Below are 22,508 nucleotides of genomic sequence, written 5' to 3' on the forward strand. Positions count from 1 at the left end.
CAAAACATTGATTATTAAAAAAATAATTTAATTGATTAATCTACCAAAATAAAAATTGATTATATTTAACCATTGACATTGCTTAAAAGGAAACACTTGTTACCAAAAAATAAATAAAATAACGATAAAACTAAAAAGAGATTGATAGTATTTGGAATATGTAAGTATCGACTCGGCAAAAAAACTAGTCGTCCTAAACCTTTGTCTGGGATTAATTCTTCATAACTTGACTGACTAAATCAAAATTAACCCACTACATTAATTTTAAATTTTTGTCAATTATAAATTGGCATTGAAAATTCCAACGTAGAAGCTTATTTAAGGAATTTAAATAACAGATAAAGGGAGAGAAATGGGAAAGAGCGAGACTGGTTACTGTAGGCCATTTAACTTGGAAGAGGGCCTTTAGTAGCAGGCATAAATCAAGGCCTGAAAAATCGGCTTTTTCGGAAATAATTAAGGGCGGAGGAAAGGAAGCTGCTTATTGGCCCCGTCTCATTATATCTTACTTCATTTAGTTTCTTCTCCCCTGAGGCTTCTTCAAGGGCTGCTGAATCTGAGAATACAAATGAGGATCGTACTGAGTAGCCCCCATTGACTCAACACAAATATTTAGCTATCAACAGTTGGCACTAATACTGATACCTTTTTTATTTCTAAAAATACGTTAATTTAAAAAAAAATATTTGAATCGGATTTAATAAGCGTTGCAGGGGAAAATGGTAAGTTCGCGTGTGCAAAATAAATTTTACCAATAAGCTTATGAGTTTATGGGTAAAATTTTCCACAATAATAATACTAATTTTTCACCATAAATCATTCATCTCATTGAATCCTACCACAGCGGTAGATACTTCTTTATCACAATAACCAAATCAAACGCATCAATCCACTGTCTATCAGATGGTCTTCCACAAGGCTTCTGCATTTCGCCTGTCCTATTCAACATATATCTCAGTCCTACGCTGACACTCATCTGTAGAAAGATCACTGTATGCTGATAATACACATAATTTTATCTGATATATACAATAGTGAGCAGATCATTGGGCCTTCTTAAAAAGCTCAGTGCTAATCGGAAGATCAAAATCCAAGACCCATAAAACACAAGCTATGGTATTCACTAAAATCAGACCGTCCATACTTCAAATGATAAAAGGCACCACAAAGCCATTGCTCAGTTCGTCAATTGCTAAGGACTTAAACTGGGAACTTAAAGTGTTCAAAACAAATTGCACAATAAATGCAATAGATCTAAAATTATATAGATCATTAGAATAATGACTCCATACTTTAATAGAAAATCCAACTGATCCACTGCAAAATTGCAAATACCCGATAACATTTTCCGCTCCTATCTTGAGCTGCACCTCCAACTGCAGAAAATTAAAGGTCATTCAAAATATATGTATGAGGAATGTAAAATACTGAATATAACAGAATTTTTACTAAGAAATTTCAATTTCTTCTCTGAATTACAGCTCAACAAGATACTTACAGACACAAAACATTTCTTATCTTACTCCCATTTCCGAGGCAATCGGCTCAAGACAAAACATCACTAATAAGATACACTAAACGTTACCATACATACACTAATCAACAATATATTAATGAAAATTAACCCAAGTCCTTTTAATATGACTTGTTTTAACTAAATTTGAGTTTTTATTTATTTATTTAATGCCAGATCGGCCTGGTGGGCCTTACATGGTTAATGTAAGAGTTTCCTTTTTTTTTTTAAAACAATAGAACATGGGAGAGGGTATAATCTCATACAAAAGACACCCTTAACTATATTCAATAATAATTAAATAATAAAAAAATAAAATAAATAGATAAAAATAATAATTCTTAATAAAAAATGAAAGTAAAATAAATAACAAAAACAATGACTTTTTTGGATTTAACAAAATAAATAATTGACTTTTAATGTAAAAAAAAATTAATTTAAGCAAAACATGAAGAGAAAAAAAAGAATAAAGTAAAATAAAATACAGAAGAACTTAGAACAGGATTTCCTGCAACAGCCTGGACTTCAGTCTTTGGGTTGTGGTTGGGTTTCCTTTAACTGTCTGGTAACTGGGAGTGGAGCTTCATGTATCTTTTTTTTATGTAATCCTCTATTGTCTCCATTTTTAATTCCCGATGCAGTTGGTTTCTTAAAAACCAAGGAGAATCCACAGCAATTCTTACGAATTTATTTTGAAAATATTGTAATTTTCACTCTGATTAGGTTTCATACAAAAAAGTATTTTTTGAAATAATAATTGTTGACTGAAATCAATGAACAAATTTTTTTTTCATTACATAATTTGACCATACTAATTGCCAATGCTTAGGGGAACGTGTTAACTTAATATCTTTTAGTACAAATACATAAAAATTAAATATATAAAAAATATATCGATTTTACTTAAAATTTGCAAGTATCATTTCAGCAAAAAAAGCTGATGGTCTCGAATTCCTGGACGTCTGTCGCTTTTTCACGAAAATTATAATGCGAATTAAATGAATAATTATAAAATTAATCACAAAAAAATGTTGATAGCAGTTGATCAGGGATGGCATTGACCCAACATCCTTCAATTATAAGATATAAAATAAAGCTCCTTTTCTAAAGTAATTGGAGACTTTGAATCTTTTCCATGTGTCATTATTTTATTTTGGGTAAATATAAATGAGACTTCAATATATATATGAGAGGATAAGTAAGAGCGGATTGAGTGAGCTTTGCGGAAGATGAGGAAGATTTCGCTAAGCCTTCTCATGCGTAGTCAATTCCTTATTTTTCAATCCAATACATCATAATGTGATCTAAAACCTCAATAATAATTCTACCATCCTGAAAAGTATTTTCATATGGATGAATTATTTTTACACAGGCCTTATTTAGAAATATAAAGGTTTTAGAGCTTTAGTATAAATTCAATTTTCCATTTATTCAACTTATGAAATATATAAAATAATAGTTAATTTTAAAATCACCAATTGGCTAAGAATGATACTTTTTTTATTACTAAGTGAGTGAATATGAAATAAAAAAATACATTGAAAGTTTTAGCACAATAATAATAAAGGTTTAGTGACCCGAAGGTTCAATTCCGATACAATCAGGCGCTGTTTACATAATTTTGTCCAGTGACGCCAATCCAAACCCAAATCCACAAGGTCAGTCATGACTCCCACCTACATTTCGGCCTTCCGAAATTCGGTATTGTGTAGCCTTCTATATTCTCAGGTTAACCCTTTCTTCTTCGATCATAATATTCCATGCAATAATTTATTTTAAATTACATTGCTTTTATTTCACATATCCAACTATCTATTACATAAAAAACTACGTTTTTTTTAATTTTTTTTTTTATAGAGATCACTAAATTTTAGGTTTCATAAAACAACATTTTTAATGTTTTAATTTTGTTGGGAGGTTTCATTTTAAAAATTTTAAGTATTGAGGAAATAATAAATAATGATTTTTTAATGTAATATTTTAAAAATGTTATATGCTCAATGAACTAAGAAAACAAAGAATGAATATCAACTAATTATAATTGAATATGTATATATTATTACTTGGGTTATTGTTGGAATTTGTGAATTTTTGATTAAGTATAATTTAAATATTTACTTGGATTTCTCATATTCATCTTATTTTTGTAATTGCAAGCCAAGCTATATGGTATTGAATCCACAATTTGATGTGTTTTTTAAATTTCTTAACAACGTGTTTTTATATTTTGAGCTACACAAAGAGCTCATGACTCGATTGAAACTCACTTTTATTTCGGTTTAGAAAATTACAAAATGAAACCTCATCGATCTTATTAAGTTTTTTTTGGTAGTGCAGGATTTGACACAGAAAGAAATATTTTAAATGAATGATTCTCATAGAGATACCGCAATAATAATAATAGTAGTCCATAAATATAAGTGTACAAACTATATGTTCTAATAATTTTGTTGTTATGGCGGTGAAGACTATAAGTGATATTTGAGTTAAAAAGTACAAACTACAAAATTAATAGTATTAGTTTGCACTTTATTATGAAACAGGGACCTGATAACATGAATTGTTAAAAACTACTAAGATTATTATTTAAGTCTATAACGCTTTGTTTAAACGTTAATTAAACAAATGAAAAGAACAAAATAGTTAAGGAATTTGATTTCACGCAAGTAATCAGATATGATGTAATTGCGATGGTGTAAAAAATTGCTTTTTTCAAAAACTCATTTATGAGAATTATCAATATTCTCATTAGAAAAATTACAAACGTACATTTGAAACTCTCACATTTACAAAATTTGCTTTTCCATTAACTAAAACATATTTTTGGGAAACAATGTTTTCTGATAATTTATTAATAAAGCAAACTAATAGTTATAATAAATCTTCTGTTTAAGATCATACTAATGAATAGTGCTTCTGTTCTTAATTAAAGTTGTTTATTAATTTTATTTTTAATATATTAAATCTCTTTACTAAACCATTTTTTTAAAATAAATTTATCATCATCGATAAACCATCGCAATTACATCATATTTTCGTGATGATACTGATGGTCAAATCGTCATATTCGGCAGGCCGAGAAAATAAAAATTATGATTTTTCAGAAAAATTGAGTTCTCAAATGTTAGTTCGATTGCCTGTCAAAAATTGTTTCTTTTTGTTAGGAATTTGTGTCATTAGTAAATTACATTAAAAAAAATTACTAATGAAAAATTCTTATAATATCACATTTTCTATGAGAATGTTTCATTGAAAACATATCTAATAATGGAATCTCCAGAAGTCCATTGTAGAAAAGCAGGAAGAAATTACAAAGTCGGGTTTAGTATCGAAAGAAACTTCTTTCACCATATCTAGGACTTGCCAACTTTCATTTACGAATTCCGAACTTAGGAAAATATACCAATGACAAGGTCGAGAAAGAAGCGCCGGAAGTCCTTTCCTCCATATGTGGGGGGGGGGGGGGCAAGAGCTTGGTTCAGAGTTCCCCAGACTGAATGTGAATAGGAATGATTGTGTTTAAGATGTTATTTTAAGTTTAATTTTATTTTTAAAGTTATTCAGTTTTTCTTCTATTTCGATATCATTAAATTTATATTTTTGTAAATATGGTACGAATGAGATCAATAATCGCTATTGCCATTGTCTATACATATGACAGAATTTCATAAATATGTAATATTATACAATCAAAATAAAAAATTAAAAAAAAAATCGAAAAAAAAGAATTCTTGAAAACTCTGTAGCATAAGACTGATGTTAATTACAGTTTAGTGTAAATACCTAAAACTTTGTTAATATTTAGAAGTAAGTGTAAGTTGATTTCTATGGATTCCGATGTACAAATATTTAAAAAACAAGATAGTAAAAAATTTACCACTTCCTAAGGGATTTGTATTCCAAATATAGAATATGTTTTAAAATTTCTGTAGTATATTTTTAGTTTTAGTGCCAAATATCATAAAATATTACAAGTAGCTAAATACCATTACGAATTAGTTTATAGTACATTTAATGAGTTTTAATTTTTGATCTAATAGAGTTATTTATGTTGAATAATGCCCTCGATACAGTTTTTCTAAATTTTTTTTGTTCCAAAATACGAAGAAAAATCATTTTGTGAATTTATTTTGGCAATTAATATCCTTAGGAAAATAATAATTATAAACTGATTTAATTAGCACGATAGATTAATATTTATTATTTTTCTCGCTCAATAATTTTCAAGATAAAGTTTTTCTAATACTAATATTTTTTCCCACACAACAAGAAATCCATATTTTGTGAATTTATTTTGGGAAATATGAAACTATCTCTTTGACGGAGATTTTCATTGTAAACTACTTTATAATATGTTTAAAGAGCTTCAAAATATAATGAGAATATTACTTTTCGTGATTATCTCCAAAATTCATTCGCGAAAAATTGTTTCTTCTTATTTAAGCTCTATTATACTTTTAAAAAAAATTAGTACTTTTATTTTAGTACTAAAATAGTGATTTTATTTTTTAGTATTTTATTTAATAGTATTTTTCAAAATAGAGAACACTAAATAAAAATGAGCAAAAATTTTAGTTTTTTTCCTCAATAAAATTAGTTAAGAAATTGTTCAGGGAGCGCGGTGGCACCGTTTTAAGGCATGATGCTACTAACTCCAAGGACTCGGGTTCGAATCCGGGTGGGCAGAAAATTGTTTTCTGTTACACTGTAGCCGTGAGTCAACCCTGTGGGTTCTGGAGCCCTGGTTGACGCTAGATAAATAAATGAATTAATTGTCATTAGTAAATGGAGTAGAAACAATACAACATTATTTAAAAAATCGTGATTTTGATGGGTGGTTACAGAGATAATAAAACCAAAGTTAAGACTGATAGAATTTTTGTGTAAGCCGATATCAACAGAAAAACGAACAGATAAACTCTAATCGTAGCCTGTACTATATTTTAATGTGATCATAATGTTTTTGAACTATTATAGTCAAGTAGTATTTTTAAATGTCGTCCATGATGATAAATTTATTTTAAAAAATGGTGTAGCAAAGAGATTTAAAACATAAAAAAAATAACAATTTTAACTTAATAACAGTATCACTATTCATTAGTATGGTCTTTAAAAGAATATTTCTTATAACTAATAGTTTGCTTTATTAATAGATTATCAGAAAACATTGAGTCCCAAAAATATGTTTTATTTAATGTAAAGGCAAATTTTGTGCCTTTGAGAGGTTCAAATGTACGTTTGTTATTTTTCTAATGAGAATATTGATAATTCTCATAAATAAGTTTTGTATTTTTTTTTTTTTTGAAAAAAGAAAAAAACATACAATTTTTCTGTATATAGTAGTGCAATTCGAATTCCACTCGGACAAAAGGTGAGTTATCAGAGGTTTTTAAAAATTTATTATTTCGATTATTATCCGTTAATCCGATTAAAGTTTTGAATGAATTTGAGAGTTCTTCTTAGAAAGATAAAGTGGTTTAAAAGAGAGTTATGGCTTCCGACAAGTGACATTTGATTTTTAATTTATATAGGTGTCAAATCTCACAATTTATCCTGATATAATAAATATAATTAAAAACGATATTGAAATAAATTAAATGGATAGAACATCACTGTGAAGATGTTTCTACCGCATTGGAGAGTCTTTGCATTGTTTGTTGTTTATCTTAAGCCTCTTTCTCTATTATTAAAGGAACAGAAAAAAAACTCCTTGTTAGAGTAATTATGGCTTTAACACATGAATTTAAAGTTTGTGGAGGCGGTATATTGAGTGGAGAGGACGGTTTTTGCTGGGTATTGTGGCTCGGGTCCTAAGAGCTTCCCGGCTTCGTCCAAATCCTCTTATTTATAAGCCTAACGCTGCCTCAGAAAATCGGTACTCAATCTTAGGCTCTACTCAGTACATCGGATTTCACTCGGGGTAGAAACCATTGTTTTCGGGCATGTTTTAGGATATGATTCCTGTGGAAATTGGAAAAATATATAGAATCTGAAAGTAAATCTTTTTACTAAATATGTTTCTCATAATTTAACAATAATGCTTTGTCACAATTGGGATGCAAAATATATAATAATTAACCGAACTTAGAATCATATATGTAGCTGATAATGCATTACTACTAAGAATGCTATGCAGCACATTTTTATTACAACTTACATAATTAAAAAAAAAGTATAATAAAAAGCAACAATTTTTGTCCATAAAAAAAATATAGTCATTGTAAACGAACAACATAGCAGCAGTAATAAACTTTAGTAAATGTGGGAAAAAATATGTAAAAGATAACTAAACTGGAAAAAATATACTTGGTGCTTGTGTTTTCGGCGCAATCTGATGTTTTTAAACTACCTTACCATATATCTCTCAGAAATACTTTAGCATCTGAGTGTTAAATGGACAAAATAATACTATATGTAATTTATATATTTCAATGTAAATACAGAAAATTGACTGACTTCCGAAAACTAGACTTACACAAACGAATATGTGCTATGAGAAAAAAAACAAACACAATTTTATAATCATCTGTGACCTCATCTACTGAGTTCCATAAATCTGTATAATATAAATAATAAAAATCTATTATAACCCGCAATAAGAAAATGAAAGTTTCATTAGCTAATAAAAGTTCAAACATAACTCAAATGATTTGTCTCTGAAATAGACAATCCTTTTGAACACTGCGCAATTATTAACATAATAAAAAAATATTAAAATAGTAATATTCATATTATGATTGATTATTCTTAGGTGATTAATTGATCTAATAATAATTCTAATTAATCCTGTATGGTGCCGTAAGTACGGACTACTATAGGACGAAACAAGGATGAAAAAATAATATATTTTGTGTAAATAACTTTTTAATATATCAGGAATCTATGTTTTATTGAATTATATCATATAATGTCCACCTTTTCTTTATCAGTCTATCTAAGATTTGTTATGATAATAAAAGTAATGATTCTTATAAGAATACCAAAACATTGTCGTAATCGAATACTATGACATTATTTGTGGACCAGGTCCCACATTTGCCTATGGACTTTCAATTTGCGATAGTTTAAAATCCATTCCATATTAGTAATCCATAATAAAAGTTAATCTATAGTAGGTTGCAAACTTTGAGGTACAACTTCTAGATAGTAACTAGTAACCACACTACCTTTGCTTAATTTCATCACAATACAAGGCGCCAAATTAAACCATACCAGTAATACCGATATATATGCACAAATAGCCTAATCTAAGCTCTGCAGGGGCAGCTAGTGCCTTACAGCTCAACTGCAACAATTTCCTCAAAATGTAGAATCATTTTCTTTTTATTTTATTTTTTTAATGATGGAATACCTTTAATAGGTTTTCATAATTATTTAATACATAATCTTAATTACATAATTAAATAATGTGCTAGAGCCTAAACCATTAATAAAACAAAGAAAATACATTTAATTACTCTAAACAAACTAACAAAACTTACAACTCTTTCTGATGCTCGACATATTGAGCTACCAACATAACATAATAATATAGAAGCAACAGGCGTTATTGGGTTAAATATTTTCTCTCTGCTTGAATTCTCAGAACCCTAGTTCGTTTCCCAAAGGTTAGAGGGCAAAATTGAACTTCGGAACATTCCAGGGTTTATCAACTGTTACGCTTTTATTGAAAGTCTGCGGAATATAAAATATTTACATAGTTTTTAAAGAAAGTGTAACTTCAGAAAATATGGAAAGCAAGGAAAAAATTATGTGATTTCCGTCTCTATGGAATTTACACCGCGTGCTGAGCCCGAACTAGGTTGAAACTTATTGTTCTACAACACGACATGGGAAATATTACCCACTGCACGACATATCTTAAACTTTCGTACCAGCCTCGAGTTGTAACTACAAAGAATACCAATAATCACTATATTGGTATGGGTTGTTATTTATATTACTATAATTATTATTTTCGAATAAGGTTTACAAATATATATATTATATATATAATATATTTTTTTTACTTTTGTATTACAATGATAAAAATTGGTAGAAGAAGTAATTTGTGAAAATCATTGGTCTTAGGCAGAACAAATGAACTATTGATCTAAAATTCCTTTACTGGCAATTATTATAATAATTACTTCTAAAGCCATTTAATTTAAGAACTACAACAAGTTAAAAGAAGATTAAAAAGTCAACTAGCCGTAGATGGATTTTGAAATGGTTTAAAATCCTATTAGCTAATGATATTGTTTCACTTCAGGGGCCATACAAAGTCCAACATACAATTACAGTAACTGAGTTTGCATAAAATTGTATGGAGTTCGAATCCTTTGTATGGAGGTTTTATAAACATTTCCTTCCAGATTATGTTTAATTTAGTATTCAAACAATCATAAAACTGCTAAAACACATACATATTCTTTAACCGATTTTGTTGATAAGTTCCATACAAAAATTTCTTGCTGTATTTTATCCAGTTAAGGTGTTCTTTTATCCTATTTTTATTTCTGTAGACCAATTAGTCTTTGTTCGATCTCTTAGAAAGGTCTGTGATATTTAGGTGTAGTTTTCGAGACATTTGGAAATCGGAAAAATCCGAATTTGTTTCCATGAGAACATAATGAGAATATTTAAATAAAAAACACGAATATAAAGCCTGATAAGCCGTATTTTTCTTACTATTTTTTTATTCTCATTTTAAAGAACTTAATTATTATTGAATGAGTTTATTAATCTAATGTCCCATTAAAAATGTAATTCTTCTTATATTTTTTTAAAATAAATTAATGTTGATAAAATTTACTTTCCGTTATAACATTTGTCCCTATGTTTTCCTGGTGACGAAAAAACATAAAATGTTGAATACGAACTTTAAGGCAAATATTGTTAACATAAAAAAATTTCAGGTACAGTCTATAGAAACACATTTTTTTCTGCAGCTTCTATTGGGTATATATGCTGTAGGATAGAAGGCCTAAAACCTTTACAAAAGAAAATCCATTTTTTCAAAATATTATTGCGGCAAATAAGCACAGAATAATGATTGAAAATACGTTTTTGAGCTCGAAATCTTAAAAAAATGTTAACAACTTACATGGAATTTTTTCACCAACAATTCTATAGATATAGATAACACTAAATAAATAAGAAAGCTTCTGAAACTTTCAATATCAAACGTTTTTGAAATATATCCAATGGCACGCAAGAAGTTCGGGATTGGCTCGCGGTTGGTATACAATTTTTTTTTTATTTTTATGTTTTAATTTGTTTTTATTAAATATGAAAATTTTCTGTCCAAGGCCATTTTAGATTTAGGTAACAAAATTACTATCTTAATAGTATAAATTAAAAGGGTGTTAGTGTTTGGTGGTAATGCGAAAGGTGAGCTGTATTTTTTTTCTTGAAATCCTTAGATTATGCCCTTCCAAGTTCTGGTATATTTAGTTCAACAGAATTGGGTGAGTAGTCTTTCTCCAAAATGCTCCGATAAAATAAATATCATTCTTCGTTCACGAATTCTCAAATGTAGAATTTATTCATTATTATTATAAAAAAGTTTACACTAAAAAGAGCTGAACTGTAAATCTGTCCATACAAAAACAAGTTAGATCATTAGATATTGTGAATTATTTTGTTTTTTTATTATCTTATTTTAATATGATGATTTAGAAAAAAAATACATTGACATAAATTATCTGAAAGGTTGTGATAACTTCCAGTTAGTGTATAAGAATTAGCTTTTTAAGTCGTACATGGTTAATCCTAATATAAATTTGTAACTTATAAAAAACAGTTGATAAAGTTTTAGTTGTGTAGATATATTCTCAAAATTTACAAAAAGAGAAAACTAAAGAACACAACAAACTGAAGAAATATGAATGACATTTCACAGGTAAATCCTCTAATTTCGCCAAAAATAACATTTGAGGAAATAAGTCAATATTAATTGCTACCCCATATAACGCGCATGTTTCCCGTTTCAGTAACTCGATAGGAGCACAGACGTTTATTAATTAATTCATTTCAACAATCACATCTGAAAGGTTGATATTATCAATAAACCCAATATTTGTAGCAATTAAAAAAATTAAAAATATATCAACGGCTACCTTTATTTTCACTCCAACATTGTAAAAATTAATTTATAAATTTGGAAAGCAACGGATTTAATTGAACACGGAAAATTAATTATCTGTTATTCGCTTCTCTCTTTAAAAATCTAAATATATATCCACTTTCAGATGCGCTATTCGATATGATGATAGGGAAAGCAATACGAAGTATATCGACATTTAAATTTTAAAAGGACCAGGCAGAAGTTTTATTGAAAGGGGAAAATTATCGTTTTTATTAGGGGTTTCAATCAGAATTTTTTCCTATATAATTTCATTTCATCTACCCTCACCTTTAGAATTTAATTCGATTTTCATTGTATCATAACAATGGTATACAGTATTTCTGTTAAAGGAATTCGAATAATTTTTTTTTAAAAAAAACCCTGAAGAAAAAAGTTGTTTAATAATTGGTCATCATAATTATATTTTATATTTACTTATTGATACTTACAACTTTATTACAGAAACATACATCTAGTGAATGTGATAATAGTGTTTTAAAAGCATGATACAGACTTACTACCTATTAAATAAATCATTGTTCAGAAATTTCTTAATCGAGTCTTCATCATCATGATATGCATATGCATGATGGGCATTTCTTCGGCCGATCAAGGAAATCCTAATTAGGCTGACGGATTCCTTCAAGAATTTTGATTCTAAAACAATTTTGCTTTTTCTTACCGTCTATGTTTGACTCATCAAGATTCCGAAATAAAATATGATTTAATATCATAATCCATAAAATGTACCCTTTTTAATTAGTCATCCAGAGAATTTCTTAATTAAAACATGAAAAATTTAATTTCACTTAATGCTTACAAAATATCTCAACATTATTAATTAATGTCATGCATATTTTATTTTACCCCTAATTCCTTATTTATAAAAGAGATAAAGCATCAAGAATAATATAAGTATATTATTTTTGAAATTAAATTATATTTATACTCAAATTCTTCGATATAAATTCGAAACCCAACAGCAATATCCAATCTATCGTTTTTTATACATCTTTGTAAGGTAATGCAATTCATTTTTTTTTAAATTAATGTTAATTAAAAGTTTTAACTATTATTTTATCAAAAAATAATGGGTAGGTAAATCAAGAAAATTATTTTTTGTTGTATGTTGATACAGCACCTAATATTTAGAGTTTATTTAATATTGATCCCATCTTTTATTCCTTTTAAAATTTGGCATTAATCTAGCTCATTACATATATTTTATCAAGAATAATCTAAGATAATGTTTTTGAAATTTTCAAAATACAAATTTAAAAAAACTTAAGATAGTCTCATAGATGTTTTGAGGCTGTTATGTTACATATACAATTAAGGCACACACACTAAGTTCTCTAATGAGCTATCAAATATTCCACTAGTACCATCGTTTGTAAGCTTATGAGCTTTTTTGCGATTCCAAACATAGTTTAAGTTCTCCTAGTTTCGCAATTTAAAAACAAAAATTGTTAAAAACTTCTAAAAGAAATAATTATCCACATCAGTAGACAAGAAGAAGATATTTTTCTGTAAAAATGTGTAGGAACTATGTAGGTCGCTTCGAAGTTATTAATATTGCTGCCACTCTCAAACAGGTGGGCCCACAGGTACTGACTCTTTAATGCATTGAGTATTCAAACCCTGAATTAATTAACACAATTGTATTCTTAAACGCAGTGTGCTGTATTATATATATATCACAATCAACAATCAAGATGTAAAAAAACCATTATGGCCAAACTGGCACTTAATGTAGGCAGACAGGGTCTGGTTGTTCTACGAATCAAAACTAATCCAAATGTATTTAAACCATAATTATATTGTCATACTAATACGCAGACAGGGTCTGGTAATGCACTAACTTAGTCACAATTAACAATACAAATGTCCAAACAAGCACATAACGTACGCAGACAGGGCTAGCAATGAATTATACAAGACAACTAATTAGAAAAAAAATATTTTAATAATGTGGATCGTCGGCTTGTTGCTAGGAGACGTCTTAGAAACTGTTTCATTTACACTTGTACAAATATAAGTATATTTTTCTTTTAAATAAAACAAATTTCAAAGAAAAGAATACAAATAATAACAAATGTTATTAAACCTACTTCTACTAAGAAAATACTATTTAAAAATTAGTTATTACACATGGCGTTAACTACTAAATATCAGGAAAATGAATATTCCAGGAAATAGAAAATGAAGGATAGAGGAGGAAGGGTAGAGAAATCACGAATGCAGTTACACGGTCCAGGGAGTAGCCTCGCTGAGGATTAAGGGAGAATGCACTGATTAAATCTTACCCCTTCGGCTCCAATTACAACTCCCCACGACCAATCGGCTAAAAATACCCGATTCTGGTGTGGTTTCAATTATAAACGAATATTGCTTTATATCTACCTACTCAGCATCACCTCCGATCGATGATATTAATTAGAAGATTTTACATTCATACTCCATTAGATTTAAAAAATAAATTGATTTTATTATAATGAGGATAAGTAGGAGGAATTTTTTTAGTAAATTGAATCAGCTCTGTAGGTAACTAGTCATTCATCGAGTCAAGGGAAAAGCTGGTGGCGAAAGTGGATACTATATGCATAACCGTTTAGAAACAAAGTACTGAAAACTCAAGACCCTTTAAGGGTTGTAGTGGTGCAGGTTTTTAATTTAATTTTTTTTACCCTTAAAGATATGTATGAAAAATTACTAATCTTAAATTATTAAATAATAAAAGCCAACAGTTAAAATTTAGGAAATCTATGATCATACTAAAAACATATCAATCGGGTAAAACATTTTTTTTTAAAACTTTATGAAGTGTATTCCATAACCGAATTGCTAGGAATGACAAAAAATAATAATAAATTAATAAGATTGTATCAAAATAATCTTTATAATAGGAATAAAAATGAATACCTTATGTAATGACAGTATTTATTAAATTGCAAATAACAGCATTCTAAGGAATTATAAATCACTGAAATTAGAGCATAAGTACTCTAATAAATAATAAGTATTGAATAATTCTGAAAGTGACATAACAGAGCATAAAACAGAAATTATCACTCTAGAATCGTTGATGGCCATTTTTAGTGGGGCTTTCGTAGTCCACAACTTAATGCAGCAACTTTGCCTGAACCTTTGACTGCAGCGGCGCCGGTTCGAAACTCTGACCCTGGGAGTCGACTTATATTTCTGTCGCGGTTCCACAAAATTAAAACTTTAACCCCGTTAGAATCGTAGTTAGAATAGAGTGTTGATCTATAGATGAACTCACCATCCATCTGTATGTCAGAAATTACCAAGAAACAAATAAAAAACTATATTTGCAACCTAATTGGATAGTGATTTTAAAATGGAAGTGTAATGAATTAATTAATGGATAGGAATGAGAAAAAAAGATAAATAAAATTAAAAAAAGACTTATAAATTAATATGCATATAAATTTAGAATAGGATTGAAATGACTCAAACAAGAGAACAGCGTAATAAATATATAAAAAATAATATTGTCTAAGATTTATCAAAATATCTTTATGTTTATTTTATTTTAACATAAATCATTAATTTGGAATGAGGTCACTGGATATGAGGTGTAAATTTATCAATAATACTAATTATCCTCCGATTAGGAATTAAACTTAATGAAATAATGAATAATCTTTATTAGTCGTATTGGAATAGTTTTCGAATCATTCACTTTTATTTTGTATATAACATACTTCAAATCTAGATATATAACCATAAAACACCAGGAAAAAAGGAGGTAACAATATACCTTAATCCAATAAACACAACCTATTCATAAAAATAATCCTGTGGTTTTCCTCTATTATCTTTTTTAATCGATTCGAGAGCCCCTTAATACTTCTATTGAATTTTGAGAATTCAATAGCAGAATTAATTTTATTTCTAATAACCATTGAATTGTAAGTTTTAAAATATAAAAAATTTTATTATTTCATGTTTATTTTATTAATTTCATGTTTTTAATTCGTTCTGTTATTTCTTTATTATTGTGGTTATAGTTATTGTCTTTAGTTAATTTGAGATTTGTATTTTTAGGATATTAAAATTTTAAAATTCGAGTTTTATATTTTTTCTACAGTAATTAAACTTATCCATTGTAATTTCTAAATATTTATATAAATTAAATGCAGTATTCGAATGAACATGTATGATTTATATGACTATTGAAATGAACCAAAGTACAGAGAAATTATGAAAAATAGTAGGAAAACAGCATTAAAATAGAATTTATTTCTTAAAATCATTGAAGTAAATGTTGAAATGTAAATTGACTCAGGTAGCTTCAGAGCACGAATGTTTTTGAAGATAAATAAATAAATTTTTATATTTATGTTTTTTTCTTATTGATAAGTACGTTGTAATAAGGTCGTTAAAATAAGGTGTACATTTATCAATAATGCTTATTATTTTTGAGTTTAATGTTTGTGAAAAATTAAATTTAGAGGAGTGAAAAATGCTTTATTTAGCTATGCTACTAAATACATTGGGCTGCTATATTACACAGCATACCATCAATCTACATACACTACATATATTTTCATGATATAAAAACATTTTTTTTTTTCTACCTTTTCCTTTTACAATCAATAATCGTATATACACTAAATAGAATATATTTGAAACTTTTTTCTCTCCTATTTAACAATTTTATTCCATTTGACAATTTTATTCTGCTTATTTCACTCTCTCAACTCTCTCCTTATTCAGTGATCCCCAACCCACTTTTGGTCAGTTAAACAACTTAAAAGTATTTATCATTAGATAAAAATATAAAAACTAATCAAGGATACCATAGTCACAGCAGTAGATCAATTTAAAAACAAAACAAATTAGTAAAATAAAAAAAACAACAACTCATATATAATTTCATCAATTGTTCATTGACCTAGTGTTGTCGGCGTGTTTTAAGGAGGGAGTTGGTGTATTTTCCCAGCACATAGGCTGTTGTTTCAGACTCTTCCCCATCTGCGACAAAGGGTCACAACTTCCTGCTTTCCACTGGTTCTTGGTACTCCACACAGGGTTGTATAATTGATATTTAGTTTCAGGGTCCTCGCTCAATAAATAAATACTGACCCAGAGAGTACCTGCCGCTAGCACACATATCTATTCGCTTTTGGGGTCTCTTTGGAATGGTGAACACGAATATCCTACCATCTGCAATTGACCCATTATTTGAAAATATCCTCACGCACCGACTACCGTAGAGCTCTCACACTTTAGTACCCGTGATGCATGCCCAATCTTTCAGCACAGTCGCGATTTCGGCTTCGTAATATAATGTATACTGGAATAGGGCATTCGAAACATTTGACAGTCGCGTGGCAATAGACTAATGCTGCAGAGAGGCCTCCCTTCGGCAGCGGATCAGATCCAGTCCTCGATGCCTCCTGGAAGCATACAACATCGTTGAAGAGATGTTAGCAGAGAGCCCAATGATGGCCTTCATACTTTTGCGGATATTGATATTAATACCCTCTGGTATCGCAGGAAGTATCTTTGTAAGGGGTGCAGTAAGTATGCAGTATTTCTTTTAACCTCTAACTTATTACTGCGCTGAAAGTTATTAATTTATACATTTACATTCCATTTAAATGTATTAATTGATACACAAATGTTCTCCTGTATTGCTAAATCTAATCGAGAAATCGTTAAAAATGTAATGTTACGAAGAATAGTAAAAAGAACAGCAATACGAAAATATAAAACGTCCCGACTCGGTGAGGACTTAAAATTATAATAGATTTTATAAATCTTAGATAAAAAAAAAAATAATCACACTAAGAATAGCAAAAGTAACAAAAAAATATGAAAGAAATATAAGTTAATTAGTACTAATTATTAAATGCAGATGTAGGAAATGTAGTACCAGTTGAATACACTTTTGAACGGCTTCAATTTAAGTGAAGTAGGTGAACATTGAAATAGTAAAACATGCCAAGAAACCACTGTGTCAGGAATGAATGACATACTCAACACCGCCATTACTGAAACATAATAATTCGGGCAATTAAAATTTCAATGAAAGGGGAGAAAACATTTAATGGGAGCACTTGAGCGGAACTTGAGGCTATATAATCAACAAACCGGGAGTGAATATGAGAGATAGTTGCCCCGGATGGTTAATTGAAAAGTTAATTGAACCGGTAGCAGTTGCCATGGGATGTTAGCTCCTAATGAAGCGCCACCGACGCCCGGGTAATTGCTATCCCGGATTTATCATGGACCCTCATCGTCTCTCGTAAAATTTCCTTCCTCTTTAGCGTGGCAAAATGTGAAATAACCGCGGTATCAAAGGGTACTTTAATATCTCATGTGAAATCCTTTTTTCTATTACCTTCTTTGTTCGGTATTTGATAAAAAATGAAAAGAAAAAAAATTATCTTCAAAGTACACAAAGAGTGAATAAGATACAATTCATTCTAATAGGAAAAATATACATTAATATGGCATTTTCAAACTATATTTTTGATTGTTAAATAGCATCGACGCCAATGATCAACGGTGGGGAAGCAGAACTAGCAATACACCGTGGTAGGATTATTTCCCGTGCCACAACTTCCATTAGCTATTCCATCCTCCCCCCTAAGAATCCTACTTATTGGCCTGCATCCGTTCAAAAACGTCCCAATGTCCTTTATTTATTTATTACTTCCCAAATAGCCTCTTCCCAATATAAAATTCAATATTTAGATGAAACCCTTCAAATCATAGCCTGGTTCTACTCTTCATGAATTTAAACCCTATTCCTAAACACCTTCGTCCTTCATTGGCAACAGTACATATGTTCTGGAAACATCAACGGTCTTATCTTGCAAATGTAATTAATTAAAACGTAAACGTAATTAAAATGCCGTTAAAACATAACAATAGATTGAATCCCCTATCGAAAAACTCACAAGATTAATAGGAACTTTTATCACTAACAATAACTCAAAGATGAACATCAAAATTTTACGGGAAAACAACTTACTTCGTCACATTCAAACCTTATTAAAAGAAGCCGGGATGTACTGCACGGGAGTCTTCCTCGACATTGATCAATCTTTTGACCGAGTCTGGCCCCCAGTACTGCTCTATAAACTTCATAAATTCCTCCCTCCTATGTATTCGCTATTAATAGAACCTTTAAAATAAATCATAACATAGCTTACTCATCAATTTTTTCCAGTCCACCGGTGTTCCCCAAGGTAGTAACCAGGATCCCATTCTTTATACTGTTTGTAACAACAACTGTTTGTAAACAATGACCCTTCTACTGCATTACAAATTCTGCAGTGACGCATAACATCGATTAAGAATGGTCTCACAACTAGAAAATTAACATAAATTCGAACAAATCTAATCAGATCATCTTTACTCTTCACAAACCTCTATTCTATTCCATATAGCAACTTTTTTTAATATCCAATAAATGCATGTTGAACAGATTCGTTACTTAACAGACTTACTTGGAATCCCCGTACTAGGCTGCAACGATAAGAAACTGGTCGTAGATTTCGATTACTACATCGCTTATTTGACAAACGGCAAAGTTTCACTACAAAAACTTATTATATAATATGATAATCAGACCAATTTTGATACACGGAGTTGAGCTTTGGGGCTTCACCAGACCATTTAATTCCTTCTGTATCCAATCCTTACAATCCAAAATCCTCCGTAAAATCCTTCATTCTCCTTATTACGTCACAAATAAACTCATCCATAAAGACCTCAACATACTCTACATTTCTGACTGTTATTACAATTTTCAGAATAATCAATTATGATTTTCACAATAATTCCAGGAATTATTATTATTATTAAGTATTATATTGTTGAAAATAACTGGATGGAGCATGAAACAGAGAATTGATCGCCAGTGAAACCCTTGAAATCGGAGGTCGTTACTCCAGCCGGTTTATTGTTCCAGTCGGGGTGATACTGAGTGGCCATTTCAAGATAATAAATATGAATATGTATGTAAGAAGTACACTTAAAATTATTTAAAAATAAATATAACCAAATTTTTTATTTCAGTCCTGTTACAGACCACTACCCAACTCTTCTACTTTGGCATATTGTAAATAGAAACTTTACTCCTGTCAAACAGGCGTAAAAGATATTATTAATAAATCAATATTTTTAAGATGAATTTATAGAAAATTATGACTAAAAATTAGAAATAAAAAAGTCACAAAAGTACGAATTAAAAAAGAAAATAATCAGACAGTTTCCTGAAGACTTAACATTGTTCGGGAAAGTAGTGTTAGACAATTGCCTTTCTAGAAAACTTTGCTGGACTAATTAACAACTTGGGATCTGCTTACTCCAACATGTTTAAGAAACTTAGAGACCTTTTACTTTAATCCTATGCAAAGCAAGCCTTTCTTCCTTTTCTCAAAACTAATATTAAGTGGGAACTTTGCACTTAATTTAAATTTTTCCAAGTCCTTGGAAACTTTGGTCAGTAAATACATTAAGGAACAAGGTACTTAGTAAAGCATTATAAAAAAGGAACCTTAAGTACCTTAGGAGAAGAATAATTTTTATCGACCCTTGTGTCAATTTGCATGATTACATACAGGATATCTAGAAAAGTAGCTTAGAGAAATTTCGAGACATTTCCATATTTTTAAAAAAGTTGTCCAAGACCAGAAATAGAAATGTTTACGAGAACGGATAGGATAGATCATTTTTTTAATTCATATTCTAATACATAAATGTTGATTCTATAAATCGAGTGATAATCAAAACCTACATTTCTAACTCATAAAGTTTATTTTTGCTGAAACTTGAACGATCTATTTTAATTGCTCCTAAATGATTAAACAATTGCGCGATTGACAGAATAGCTTTCTATTTTTAAAAGAGATAAGATTTGCTACAATTTGAACCAAAATGAACTCTTTACGACCAATACTTTCGAACGTAAAGCTTTCCAAAAAAAGTCCAAACTGACATACTTTTCTCTTGTTTTGTTAAATATTGTCAATGATATCCGTTGTATGCGAAAAATAACATAAATCTAATTTTAATTTAATTTAATTAGCTTCAATTTATGTCCATGCTAAAATGTTTATGCTCAATAGTTCTCTTCAAAATGGCGAGTAACAAATAATTTTGTTTTTTCAGTGGACATTAAGAGCATGAACTGGAAAACAAAAATGTCCATGTTGTAGATATAATTTTTGTATTAAATTTTAATAAACCAAATAAGTCAACAAAGCAACACCCGGTGTATAGTATGTATAATAGGACCATTTAATTAAAATTCAATAATTATTAATTTAAAAGTTTAAATTTTCAGTACAATAATTTTTTTCAGGTGCTAGTTTATTTATTAGAATAATTAGAAAAAACAAATACCTAAAGCTTGGACATTTTTCGCTCTGAAGTTCTACTGGTCAATATTTCTAGTTATTTGTCATTTTTAAGAAGACCATTGGGTCTACACATTCTGTTGTGTGTAGATATGAAAGCTAATTAAATTTAATTCGAATTCGTTTCACAAAATCCAACTTTATCTGGTTAAAGCATTTTTTTATTACAATACTTGTGCAAATGGAATCAAAATTTGCCATTTAGGACACAGACACAAAAAATATTAACCGTTTCAATATTTGTTGCCTCATTAGAAACGGATTATATACTAATCATTTTACATAATTCACTAAAACCATTTTTTAGCTAAATGAACAATAAATAACATAATAAATGTACTTATTAAATGCGGATATTAATAGACTTTACAATCCAAAAAGATATAAGAAAATTAAATTCTATATCTTGAAGATTTGACAAGAAATAAAACTAACTCACTCTTTATACTTCAATGTATAAGTCATTCTTACTCCATGTTCACTACCTTTTTTCTAAACTGGTTTCTGAATCGATTCCTCATTCCTGTACACGACGATCGTCCTGGTAATTATTAACCCATTACTATGATTTGTCAATGTTCCATATCTAGATATTCTATTGTTAAAATAGTTGTGTATTGCAATGAATAAACTTTAAGCGCACATACTCGTGTTGTACAGTCGGAGTGAAAGGAGAAAATCTAGGAAGAGCTGTCTTACACTTTGAAGAACTTCTTAAGATTTTGGCTTATTCTACTTTTACCAACTCATTAGATAGCTCTCTAACCAACTAGATAGGCCCTATAATCTACTCAAAAAACGTTTTGAAGTAAGCACTATGTCGATTTCAACATGTCCTAAAATAAAACACTTTTATAGCTATTTTATGACTAAAATTATATTTAATGTCCTCTATAGAAATATTTTTGTAAGAACTAAGAATAGAAAATAGGCCTATACTGTATGATATCGCGTAACTAAATAACAATAATTTGTACCAGTTAAAAAAAATAAATAAAAACTCATCATTCTTCATCTAAAAAGATTTCTGGAATTAAAAAAAAAAATACAAGTTTATCCTACAAAATGGTGATTGAGATGAGATGTATCTATAAGTCAGCATTGATTTCTTATAGTATTAATATCATATTGTAGATTAGTTACGATGTATGGAACCTTAAGCAATAAGGGATTTTCTTTAACATACAGTTAATCTATATCACGTCAATTGGTTTGGTCAGACCAAGGCTGTTCTCTGGGATGATAGTGGGTTCAAAAATTTAAATTTGTGATATAAATTTTGAGTTATACCTCTTTTATTATACATGCATCATGTATTTATAGCACCCCGTACCCTTCACGGCAAGCTCATTCTAATGTTGTTATACTCTTATGGTTTTGATAATAAAGCTGTTTTGGCTTTAATAAAACATTCCATGCAAAAAAAAAACCAACTAAAAATATAGCTTGATTAAAATATATATTGTTTATAAAATAATGAGTAATC

General features: G+C 29.1%; 1 protein-coding gene across 2 annotated transcripts in view; it reads right to left on the reverse strand.

Moving 5' to 3' along the window:
• Positions 1 to 22,508, reverse strand: part of LOC106687762 (follistatin-related protein 5) — a 132,659-nt gene that overhangs the window by 110,074 nt on the left and 77 nt on the right. The window lies entirely within an intron of this gene.

Source organism: Halyomorpha halys, unplaced genomic scaffold, assembly GCF_000696795.3.
Source record: "Halyomorpha halys isolate HHAL.00 unplaced genomic scaffold, Hhal_1.1 Scaffold1007.1, whole genome shotgun sequence".
Classification (NCBI taxonomy): domain Eukaryota; kingdom Metazoa; phylum Arthropoda; class Insecta; order Hemiptera; family Pentatomidae; genus Halyomorpha; species Halyomorpha halys.